The following is a 13,004-nucleotide window of genomic DNA, read 5'->3' on the forward strand; positions in this document are numbered from 1 at the left end:
ACCATCTGCCTGTGGTGACCACAGCACCTCAGCAGTCAGAGCTACATACTTGAAAAGGACATCCGTCTTCAACACGACATGTCGTTTTCAACACCGCCGTGTGTCTGCTTCAGGACATTTTATTTTACTTTTCAACACAATAGGTATTTTTAAAAATTGTACATGCCGGGCTGCTGATGAAATAACTACATTTGTAGCGTGCATGTGGAACGCAGCTGCCTCTGGTACCACAGCACCTCGGCTGTCAGAACGTAATCCAGTCATCCATTAAGTAAATCCATGATAAACACATGCCAAGCCCGTACTAACACTTTCTCTAAATGCTTGTGTGTGTCCCGGAGCCTGACCCTTTGCTCCCCCTAAGTGGACCATAACTCTCATCTAAAAGTCATCTGGTCTGCTTTACAGGCTGTAGGGGGTCAGAAGATGGAGCACCGTTAACTCGATCACTATCTGCACCAATCAGAGCTGCTCTGTAACACTTATCAGTTACGCAGATTAGTGGCCAGATGAGAGGGGTCACAGAGTGAAAAGGCATGCGTTGAACAACTGTAATTGGTGAAGATGTTTCAAATCTGTCCAGTGTGTTTTCTGGCATGGCTTCAACTTCAGGAAGCATTTTTCTTTCTGGAGACATGAAAGCAGATCCAGGCAGGTGTTACCTTTCCTGATCGCTGGGATCATAGCCTGTCAGCGATGTAACAGCGATCTGAGACGGCACTCAGATGGACTCGCCGATAGGATAAGACGGAGCTGTTGACCTGAGAGACGGACTGATCCATGTGCAGGGTGGAGAGCTGATGGAGAGAGATAATAAGGTTCTAGAGAGAGAGAATCAAAAGGAATTGAAAGATAGATCAGGGGAAAGGGAGCGAAATAGACAACCTTGAGAAAATGAGAGAAAAGCTGTTCGAGAACCTGAGCAGAGTGTTTGGAGCATGAGGTGACGAGTGGAGCTCATGGTTTGTTTAAACTGTCTATAAATGTTTCCCTCAAGAAAGACTTGAATTACATCGATGAGTTTAAGTCCAGAGCAGATGGAGGGAAGTTGAGAACCAAGTTAAGACTGAGAGCAGAACAACCAAGTCCAATTCGATATCAAAATAGACAATCTAGTCTTATAATCTCAATACTTTTTACAGCTATCAAAGATAACACACAGTCTGAGTCGGGTTAAGTATTTGCAGAAAGCACTGTCAAGGTTAACACAAAGAGGAAACTTTACAGCGAAGTTGGAGTTGAATGCTGCAGCTCTAAACAGATTTAACGTGGTCAATTCGGCGATACCAAGGTGAAGACATGTAGTCACAGGCTTTCAACACTGGATGATAAAGGCCTAACAAAAGTACACTCTGCTGTGTGTTTAAGCGCTGGAGGTGTTTTTTTGCTGGACTGAGCAACATTCTTGATGAGAGTTAGATTAGAAACATTGATGCCACTCTGATGCTGCATTCACTTGGACTCAGGCTGATGGAAAGTTTCCGGCTTCCTAATCTCAAAGTCAGTGGGTTGTTTTTTTTTTATCATTTCATATTTATTTATTTATTTAGCTTCATTTTGATTAAATGTCTGAAACAAGGTCTGTGGTTAACACAAGCTGAAAAGATTTTTCACATTTTATTATGTGACATAACAATAGAAGCTGTCAGTAGTGTTAAGTGTCATTACAGCAAACTCTGAGACTCGGATCTTCACTAAACTTGGATGGAGGATGGACCCCATTAAGTTGTGTTGCTGATCCAGATAAATGGACGGATGCAGGAATCTTTTGATCACTTTCTTTAACATTGTAAACGTTTTAATCAGGCGTATTTAGGTGCTTATTATCTATAAGTGACTTTAAAAGGAGACTGTTGGGCCTTGGTGGAGGTATGCACTCTACTGAGTGCCAGTCTAATTCTTACTGTTCCACCCAGAAGGTGTTGTCAGTCTGTCTGATCCATTTGAATGCAGTATAATGTCTGTGCCGTGAATATTAAGTTACAACAGCAGCTGGTTAGTTGAGCCTAGTTCACCCTCTGAAGCTCACAAATCAACACAATATATCTTGTTTGTTTAATCTGTACAAAACCCAAAGTGTAAATTTGGCTTTACAAGGTGTTCAGACACAAGCACTTCATTTTCCTCTTTCACAAGGACCTGAATCTGCTTTTATTTCATTGGAAAGCAAGCATAAAGTTTTGTCCTTTTGAAACTGGGGGAATGCAATATCCTGGTGGATAGATGTTAGGTGCCTGGAGCGTAAAAACATCACCTCTCTTGATTCTGTGTGAATCCAGCCAAACAACAGTTTCCACACTCGCTAGGTAAACGAAAGACTAGAAGGAGAAACACTCCCAGTGAAATCCCACCGCTTTGCAAAAACAGCAGGGCTTCATACCTCTTAAAGGTGTTTTACTGAGATGCCCCGTGCCTCTTAGTTGCTCAGCTCCAAAGCTACGAGGGCGACGCTGTCCTAAAACACTGCGGCAGATGTGTTACAGAGCTCATTTCCTTAACAGAATCCACACTTGGTGGATTTTTACTGGAGTGCAAAGCTCACCGCCATCTTTCATGTTTGCCATTTTACGGGAAAGAGGTCACAAAATGACATCTGTGCATCGAGGACACAGTTGTTCGAGTGTTACTCTCCAAAGCCAAGGCATGTGCTGCAGCTGGACAGACTGTGTGGATGAGTTACTTTGATTCCCTTTGGCATTTCTCGGGTGCAAAACAGAGAGGATGGTGATTTAGAAACATGAGAGGTGAAGCATAAAGATTTATCATTAAAGAGTGAATAGAGGTGGCCTGCGTTGGCCTTTGGACCTCAGTGTAGCTCAAGACGTTCTTAATGCCATTCATTAAAAGCCCAAGCGTCACCAAAGGCTCATTCACAGTCCGGTGCTCAAAGGTTGACCATGGACTTAGACACATGAAAACTCTCCTCTTTGCAGTTTTTTTCTCGCTGAATGGCAGCTTCTCAGCCTTTGTGGGTCGGCCACTGGAACGAGATGGGTTTTGAATGATGGCTGTCCGTTTGTGTGAAGTAAAAATGTGGAGTGAAAAGGAGGGCAAAAGAGGACTCTGTTTGCGATTTTCCTGGAGACTTCACAAAACTAACATCCTATAGAGTGGTTTCTATAGAAGCCAATGTTTTTGTCTGTGGAAGTCGTGGGGTTAATGCTATTCTGGAAGAACCTGGTTCCAGTTGGCTGTTCTATGTGGTGAAGTGGTCCTTGTTGACTCTGTGTGTCTGTATGTGTGTGTGTGTGTGTGTGTGTGTGTGTGTGTGTGTGTGTGTGTGTGTGTGTGTGTTTAAGCATTTTCCTAGTGGGCTCATGCTGGTTTAGATGTCTTGACAGTCAATCAACATGTGTATTCAATTGTATTTGTGCAAGAATTAGGAAACATGATCCTTAATAGTAACAACCAACAGCGAAACGTTGGTATGGTGAGTGAATATTAAATCTTTCAGCCTGAAATAACTGTGTGACAATATCCTGACCAGAAACTTAAGAAAAGAAACCAGAAAGTTTCCAATTAAACCTGGTCACACCAGCATTTGACTTTAATTGATTTCAGTGGAATCAGCGCAATCAATTGATTAGCGTGTGTGTGTGTGTGTGTGTGTGTGTGTGTGTGCGTGCCTCCACAGTGCTGATACTGATATGGCATGGAGAGCTGAGAGACTCAGGAAAATGGTGGAGCTACCATACAGTAGCTTATTAGCTGTGATGCTACATTGGCCTACTTTTATTTTAGTGCTGGCTTGAAACTGATTGCAGAGACATGAAACAACTTTAGAAACACATCTTTTTAAAAAAGTATGTCAGCTTTGTCCTCTAGCAACCAAGCTACTGTTAGCAAATAAGATTCTGAACTTTCATGCAAATCAGTTCTCTTATTCAAAGCCTAATTATTGAAGGGGTTGTCGTCTGTGCAACATTTTTGGTATTAGGCTGATATTGGCAGGTAAATTAGCTAGACAGTCTGTTGATATGTGACTGACTTATGTTTGTCACGGAGTTCTACGCAGCCCTCCGGCAGTTGGACAAGGTTGTTTTCATTACATTACATTAAATTGTAAGCTCAAATGGGTGTTTAACAGGATGGTTAGCTACATATCAAATGAATATCCAAACCGAAACTTTACCACAGTAAATCTTGCAACTCACAAAATGTTAGCTGGCTAGCATGTCAGCTATTAGCTTGCCAGATACAAACATGGACAGACTAGCCCTATGTGTGGGCGATCTCACTCCCTACTGTGACCTTGGTCTGGCAAAAACAAACAAATATGAAAATGAGGCCTTGCAAATCCTGGTTTCATTTGTTGAACAATGACAACAACCCGCTGTGTCTCCACCCTTCTCGTACTGCATTTCTGATCGTAGCGGTCAGTCTAGCCTCCTAAAATGTGTGACTCCACGACTCGTGATCTGTGATGGGGAAACACATTTCTCCTTAATGTCTCTTCAATGGAGAATCCAATTTCCACTGAGTTCATTTCACAAGATGTGAGTTGTCTGGAGCGCCTCTGTCATTTGCCTTGGCCACACTACATCAATCTGCTTCCTTCTTTCTCTGCAGCAGCTTCATACCGCCTTTCTAAACACAGATCAACATATCTGATATGCTTTCTATTCCAAAAAAAAAATTCCAGAACTTTAGCCCGAAGCACGCTTACAGTTTTTCCTGGCAGGTGAGCCAATTGAGTTATCAGAGAGGTACACTGGCAGCAAAATGGTCATCGTGGATATTGGAGAGCAAGTTCGAGGAGGCTCATGATGGGGGATTTCAGCTCCAAGCAAGTCCGCCTTTATTTAGGTGTAAAAAAAGGAGCGTATAGACGACTATAGGAGTTCAGAGTCTGTATGCCAACAAACCCCTTAATCCTCAGACATGGAGGCATGAGGAGACTCCCAACACTCTGAGTCTAAACTCAAACAGATTGACACGGTGATTGAGACATTTAGATTCAGGGGTTTTTTGTTTGGGTGCACGTTTTTTGCTCCAGGCTGGTGAGCATTAGCTGTTTGGGGTGTAAATGCTGTGTTTAAGTGGGAAGTGCATGTGTTTTCTATGACTGAAGGTATTCAGAGAGTTCAATTCCTTTTTTGGAGCTTGCTGTTTCTTTGACTGTCCGACCTGCTACCATTTGTCCACCAAGGATATGTTCATCTTTGAAATGTTGACATGTTATCTCGTAACATTTGGTATCTGTTATTTCATCTTGTTTTTGACGTGCGTGGTCTCATGCTTAGCACGGTGCGAAACTTCTTTTGCTGATGTTTCAAATGATCCTTAAACTAACTTGGACCAGGTCAAGACGCAGCTGAGTGTTTTCGGTGAAAGCTAATCACAGACAGATCATTTTGGCACAGCTGGAGGATTAAATTAATCACTTTGGACACATGAAAATCCACACTGACTGTGCGTTTCCTTTGTAATTTACTGCATCCATGTCCAGTGCAGCTGCGGCGTAAATGTAATAATCCCAAAGCAGCGTTTGGATGCTAATCAGTGAAGCGCTCTGCTGATTAAAGCAAACACTGAGGAGAGCGAGAAATCTGCTGTTTACACTGTAGGAATGGTCGTATTCGTCTTGAGCCGAGTCGGTATATTAAACAGACGTCCGGCCACATAAAAGTGTGAGACTGTTTGAAAAACAGGGGAACTTTGGCTATTTTGACATTTCGGGGTGCTCTTGGGTGTTTATGGTCAAATTCAATATCATTTCAGATTTCTCACCAGCCAGGTAGTAGCTTTAAATACCACTGTTCAATTGTAAAAGCTAAACAATTGTAATCATCACAGGTCCTCAGCCTGTAAAGCCTTTACAATGTGATCACATCCCTGATAAGTGGAGCCAAGCGAGACTTTTATGATGGTCAGATGAAAGAGGAAATGTAGAGGAAGTGATGGAGGAGAGAGCGGTGCTAAGTGGATTGACCCCTGCCATCATGATTAAGGCTATTGAGAAGGCTCTGGTCTGAGGTTATTAAAGGATTATGAAGGGCTCTGAAGGGTTATAACAGACGGGTCTGGAGAAGATTAAACACCACCACCGCTCAAATCAACACCGGTCCACATTCCTCACCACAAGTTTCCTCGCAGGCAGATGTGCAGTCTGTTTACCTGACTTGCAGATAACTTCCTAACGCTGCCTTGTTTTTTTCAGTAATGTCTGAGATATGAGTAAAGAAATTAGCCTATTCAGGAGAACGTTTCATTTTGCACATCATTTTATTAGATTTCTATTGTTCTTGTGCCATGAAGCCATCATCACTCATTGGATTATGGTTTTCCATTATATTCAGATTTAATATGATTTTGACATGTGTCTTGGTCCATAGCCTGATGACAGATACAGTAACACTTGATATATCCTTTCTTTTCCTGCCACAGATAGATATGTTTAGGTTAGAGAAGTCACAGATTCTGTCTTATCAAATTCAAGGTTTCTTTCCTTTTGTGACTCAGAGGGAAAATTGGTGAAATTCCTTAAAGGAGTATAGTTGTCAGCCACTGTCTGGTCAGCTCAAGCCATTTAGCGGAAAATGTCACATTGTCTTTTCATACATTGTTATCATAAAAATATTGATTACAGAAGCTTCAAATAAGAGATCTGAATGCACCTTTAACGACTGCCGACATCGTTATTCTCCATTAGAGAAAGTCTGACAGTGAGGCATGAGAGGAAGCTCCGAGTCTGGGCTCGCCTGTGTGCCCCACCTCCCTAAACCTGCCCCTGCCCACGTCATCCTATCATGCACCAGACAGGACCAGAGGAATGAGCTGGGTGGTAATGGGAACCAGAGCACCAGAGCTTCCTCGGCTAATCATACGCAGCCACCAGTGAAGACAGCAGAGCCATCGCTCTGTCACTGCATCACTCCATCACTCTCTCTCTTTCCTCTCCTTGTGTTGTGTTTCGTCCCAGCTGGCCCCCACCGCGCTCACTGTTCATCCTTCTTTTGCCTTTACAGCACTGTCGTGTCGCTCTCCTTCTCTTTGTTGTGCCCCTTTATTCATTGGTTGGTCCTACTTTAAGCTCTCTCTCTCTCTCTCTCTCTCTCTCTCTCTCTCACACACACACACACACACGCACACAGACACACACACAGACTTGTGTTTTAGTCATTCATCAGTGGCTAATCTCAGTTGTCTACTTTGAGGTGTTTTGGGGCCACGTGCTCATAATGAGAAATAGCTCCTGGGCAGAGTGAAAAACAGATCTGTGTGTGTGTGTGTGTGTGTGTGTGTGTGTGTGTGTGTGTGTGTGTGTGTGTGTTTGTGACTTTCCTCACCAGTGACCAGAGGTCTTACTTACATAAATATTTGGTCCCATAAAGGCCGTTAGCGGCGGCTTATGAATCATAAAGCTCGTTAAACAGGAGTGTAAATAAACAGTAAAGCGAGTCCTGGCGCCCCGCCGAGCTCCCTCTCCCTCCATAACTCAGTCTGGACTCCACCCGCTGTGGACGGATGTGCTCAGCCCTCCACCTGGGCAACAGGTCCCTCAGAACTAACCTGTTCAGCTCGGCTGAGCCAGACGAAAAACAGTAAATTTGCTGAAGGTTGGTGTTTGCGTGTAAACTCGTGAAACAGCTCATTGGAGGCTAACGAGAAAAATCCTGTGGATGTGTTGTTTTCTCAGAGGTGATTTCTTTTATGGGGTTTGTCGTTTGGAAGGAGTCAAAGTTTATGATGCACGGATGGTTTGGTCATAAAGCAGACCAGTTGGACAGAATGAGTGAGTGTGTGTGTGTGTGTGTGTGTGTGTGTGTGTGTGTGTGTGTGTGTGTGTGTGTGTGTGTGTGTGTGTGTGTGTGTGGTAAAGGCTTGCACAAATAAACTGTTTTGTAGTAATGTTAAAGTTTTTTTTCCAGGCATTCAAAAATGTATATTTCAGTTGGTGCCCGTAGGTACTAATTTAGATACTTTGCACAGAAAAGATATATTGAGCTCATAAGAAGTGTGTATGATTTGATTATTATTCTTAAGAGAAACATTGACCAAACACACTGACCATCAACTATTTAACTGTTGTGCTTACTATGAAAGCTTTTGAAACCCAGACAAGAAACACACACTGTGACTCCACACATTGTGCCCTCAGACACACTGTGTAGAGTCACATTTATCAAACGGAGCATCTGCACAGATACAGTAGAGTGACAGTGAGAAATTGGAGGGGAGATCTAAGTCCAGGTTGATCTGTGGACCATGATCTCACTACTGAGACCAAAACTGGAACCCTAAATGTTGCTTGACAGCAAAGTCACCACAAGATTCGCCAACTTCGTCATGATCATCTTGGCCACTAAACTGAGAAAAGGTTTAGCACTTTTATGAAGCATTTTCTGAACCAATAATGACGATCACTGTGTTGGAATTCAACATAAACTTTGCTAAGTCATTGTGGTGTTAAGATATGTTTCACTTCATACCCCCCTTCCCTCCTGAGTCACACTTCATTCTCCCATATCTTCATCCTCCACATGCTTTAATACACTTCGTGTTAACAGAACAACCTTTTCCCTTCAGTTCTTTCTTTCTTTCTCCGATTCCATTTCCAAGCATTTCTCTACATGATCCCACAGGAGGTCACAGGAATATTTTGTTACAGTTGTTGTCTTCTGGCCCTGACTACTTTACTTAGTTTTGGTTCACTTGAAATTTACAATACTTTTACAGTTTTACTCGTAGTGAGTCAGCCCTGGGCAGACCACTAGTTGAATTAAATACAAAAGAGCAACATGAAGATAAATGTATGCTTTAGCTGAAAAAGACCATGATACTGTTATGTTCTTTCCATCTGCTGAATTCAATGGTTCTCCTGCTGCTCAGATCGTGGTGTTACTTTATTGATCCCCGAAGGCATATTCTTTTCACTTGCTGTTCAGCGAGGTCAGACCACAGGGTCCACAAGGTCGGCTGAGGAGCAGCAATCCTGGAACTGGACGGGGGTTCAGGGTCCTGCTCAGGGACACTTCAGCAGTGCAGATGGATCATTACTTTCTACAACCCTGTCTCACAACAGTTATGTTAATAGACTCCTAATTACAATACGAAATACGTTGTTAATGGAAACATAATGGTGCTTTGATTCATATTAACTATGCTACTGTCTAACCCGACGCTGTTGGTCTTTGTACATTGGACATATCCCAACAAATACCAGATGAGTTGCCATGACATTTGGTACAGACATTAATAATCCCCAGAGGGTAAATCCTACAGGCATGTGTGATCCTCAGTATGTGCTTCTAGCGCCACCTTGAGGTTTGTGGATTTGATTGAAATATCTACTGTTGGATCGACTAACACAAAATTAGGTGATCACACTTCGGTGATCATCTGACTTTCACCTAGAGCGAACCATCGGGTCAATGTATCCAATACTCATTTAACCAATACCTGTAAAAGCTATGACATTACTATCAGCCTCCATCTTTGTGGTGAAGGTACCAAATGTTGGCATGCTCATTAGTGAGCTAGCTAGCAGGCTAATGTTAGTACTAAGCTAATAAAATCAACAGAGCTGCTAGCATGTCTGTGGACTCTAGAGTCTGCCTAGTCGATAAAATATTGAATGTTTCTGCCAAATGTTCAGTATGTTCAACATATTTGTTTTCCTACAATATCTAATACAGAGTGATTAAAGCCTGTCTTGTAAGAATTGATTATGTCTATTTATTGTGATTTACTATTTAATATATCTACTGAAGTAAGCATGCTAGCCAGCTATCCTTGGCTTGTCCCACTCCAAAACAGTTCCCTGTTACTCCAGACTCTGATTCTGTATTGCTAGTTGCACAGCTAACTAAGCTAATTAGCTAATTGCAGCAAACATTGACAGCAGTTAGTGGTTACTCTGGTGATATGCTGCCTCATATATATTTTGCCCATGAATTTGACAGATTTTGTAGATATTGCACCTTTAAAGCTTTCTGTTGAGGAAAGTCATCGCACTTGGTTGAGCTCATGGAAAGATTGTGGTCTTGGCTGAATGATGGAAAGAGTTTAAACTCTGCTCTCAGGTGTCACAGTTTGGTGCTTTGAACTCTCACCATCCATCGCAACCACCTCTCAACAACTTCAGTGCAGTAAAAGAGTATCACTTTCATACATAATACTGACTGCAATCACTTTTTCCTTAAAGCTTAACAGGAAAAGCAACGTAGTTCATGAATGTCATTCTGGACAGATAGTTGCAGTTGTCTTGGCATAACAAAGCAACCACCGTCCCTTGTTGGTCAGTGTACTCTGCATGATTCTGTTCAAACAGGAAGTTTGTTGAACTGCCCTCTCAGTGGAAAACAATGACCTGTTTTTGATAAATTCACGGCTTCCAAACAATGGAAGATGTTTTCGTATGTTTTAAAAGTTTGATTCTCACCCCGTCAGTGTCGACTGGTGTGCGTTTAACAACAGGCACTTATGGATCCTGAAACAATGAAAAGTAGTCTGAGGCCCACAATACAAACAAACTCTCAGCCGGACCGTGTAATCCAGGCAGCTATTTTCTTTTCAATTCACGGGGCATCTGTGTAAGTGGAGTCTGCATTGCTACCGGCTCCTGTGTGAACCTCGGCCGTGTTCTCCCTTTGTTTGCGGCTGCACGGTTGATGTGGTGACCTCGCGAACCCTGCAGTGATTGTCTCACACGGTTAAGTGCCTCCTGATTGTGGACAGAGCTGAGTGGTGATAATGTCTACCAGATTCTCCCCCCTGTCACACACACTTTGTGTACATGCAGCAGCACGTACGCGCATTTCGGCAAACACACACAACTCTGCACACAGAGCACTCGATCCCAACAGTAAACACTTTAGTGATTCACTGATGCTTCCGAATGTTTTCAGATGGCGGAGGAAGCCTCGTCAACGCGCGGCCGACATGTTGACAAAAAGATGTTGAAACACGTCGAGTGCTTTTTGGTGTGTTTGTGTTGGAGGATACGCGGAGAAAAAGCTCTCCCTCCAAATTAGCTGGACTCTTGGTAAGTGCTTGCATTACTGCCCTGAAACTCCACTTTGCCTTGGTATCCTGGCAAACGTCTCTGGTGACGTCCTGCTCTCCTTCATTTAGACATTTAATTAAATTATTTTACAGTGATTAAAGGACCTGATGGAGGATGAGGTCTTGTACGAATGCCAAGCATGTATCGATTCTACCACATCAAACACACAGATTTACATTGCACATGCTCACGCATGCACCTATAGGTGACCAATTCCACATCAGCCGCTTTACCCGTCCTCCCCCTCCCACCCCAGTAACCTCAGCCTCCATCATGGTGACTTGAGCTGTCAACAGAAGGCCGATCCCACACGGTGAGTGTTGATTTACTCAAAGAAGTGAAAACAAACCAGGTGTCTACCTCTCCTCTTCCTCTCTTCTCTTCTCTTCTCTTCTCTTCTCTTCTCTTCTCTTCTCTTTCTAATCTCTGTTGGTTACAGAATCTTAATCAGAATCAGACAAAACATTAATGATCCCTGTGGGGGAAATTGTGTCTTTATTTATTTCATCACTAAGTAATAATAAGCCCAATATCTCATTATTCAAGTACATCATTATCTCACAAACTTGCTATACTTGTGCTTTTTAACTTAATCATCTGGGAACTAAGACTCCCTCTGAGTATTGCCCAAGCAATGGAAAATTTGTACCAACAGGCAGATCCAAGGTCAGCGGTGGCCACTATTTTAGGCTCATTTTATCATCCGAGGCACAGCTCTGCACTCTGGGGCTTAAAATTTCCAAATCTAATGGAAACTGAGTTTGGGATCTGTTTATAGAAGCCGCTGAGTTCAGGAATAAAGATGGGACAAGGGAATGGTCATCACGTCCCTTCTGACATGCAACATTATTACGGAAACCACTCCGAAAGTTTGAAAATACCTCCCCGTTGGCTTACATTTTTCTGTTAAGTTGCCATCAATTGACCGTCATTACAGGGAAACAAGGCTTGACTTGTAAACAAACATTTAATGTACGGTACGTTTTTGCTTATTAGTGCTTAATTTATACATAATAACACAGAATCTGCTGTATAATTATATATACACCTATTTTTTCACATACCTGTGTGCATGAAAGTTCTTTAACTTTATTAGTTCAGCTTTCGTCGTCCTCGTTCGTGGCCACATGTGCACTCCTGAGTAGAAGAGGTCAAATTCCTTGTATGTTTACACATAGCCGACTCTGATCAATTTCTAAAAAGCACAGTGTCAAAGTTACATTTTTCTTACAAAAGGGGCACAGCACCGATTTTAATCAGCATGCCAGCTACTAAATCTGTGGGCAGAATCTGATGCTAAACATAATCATGCACAAGAAAAAACACACATTTTAGAGGTTGAAACAGCTGCAGATGATCAGTGGATTATAATAAAAATGTGCGTCTGCTCTGAGTGTAGATACTGAGTCAAGTCTTATGCCCAGAATTCACTAGTAATGCTAACCATAGCGGCAGATGTCTTCCACAGTATTCCCCTGCAGGGAGTTCAGTGGCACACACACAACCAGATCTGGTTGAGGCTTGTGTGTGGCCTGCAGCAGGAGCATCTCTGGGAATTCATGCCTGCTGCATAAAAAAAACTGTTGTATTAAGTTTCATTTGCTCAGCTTTTATTGCTGGACATGAAGATGCAGAAACACTCAGATGCAGTGATACTGAGTAGACTATGAGGCAGAGAGGCACGGGTGAAAGCAGACACATACGAAACACGCAAACTTGGAACAAACAAACACACAAGCACACACACACACACACACCTGCCCGTCTCTTTAGGCATCTTTAATCTTTTCTCCTCTTCCTTTGCACTTTGTTTTTCTTTTCTTTCTCAGTTTCCATTGAAGCCACCTCTCAACCATCTGCTCCTCTATTCAGCAACATCTTCGGCCCCGGGCCTGGCACCGGAGGTCAGAGAGTATATAAATGTGTGTGTGTGTGTGTGTGTGTGTGTGTGTGTGTGTGTGTGTGAGAGTGGACAATGACCCAGCTGTACAACCCC

At 42.7% G+C, this 13,004-nt stretch overlaps 1 long non-coding RNA gene across 1 annotated transcript; it reads right to left on the reverse strand.

The window, feature by feature from the left end:
* Positions 1-11,378: 11,378 nt before the first annotated feature.
* Positions 11,379-12,697, reverse strand: LOC119025085. Its single transcript, XR_005076693.1, has 3 exons — positions 12,453-12,697; positions 12,073-12,203; positions 11,379-11,434 (listed from the first exon to the last, which is right to left on the reverse strand). It is a non-coding gene; the product is annotated as an uncharacterized LOC119025085 (long non-coding RNA).
* Positions 12,698-13,004: the final 307 nt, after the last annotated feature.

This window comes from Acanthopagrus latus, chromosome 1, assembly GCF_904848185.1.
Source record: "Acanthopagrus latus isolate v.2019 chromosome 1, fAcaLat1.1, whole genome shotgun sequence".
NCBI lineage: Eukaryota > Metazoa > Chordata > Actinopteri > Spariformes > Sparidae > Acanthopagrus > Acanthopagrus latus.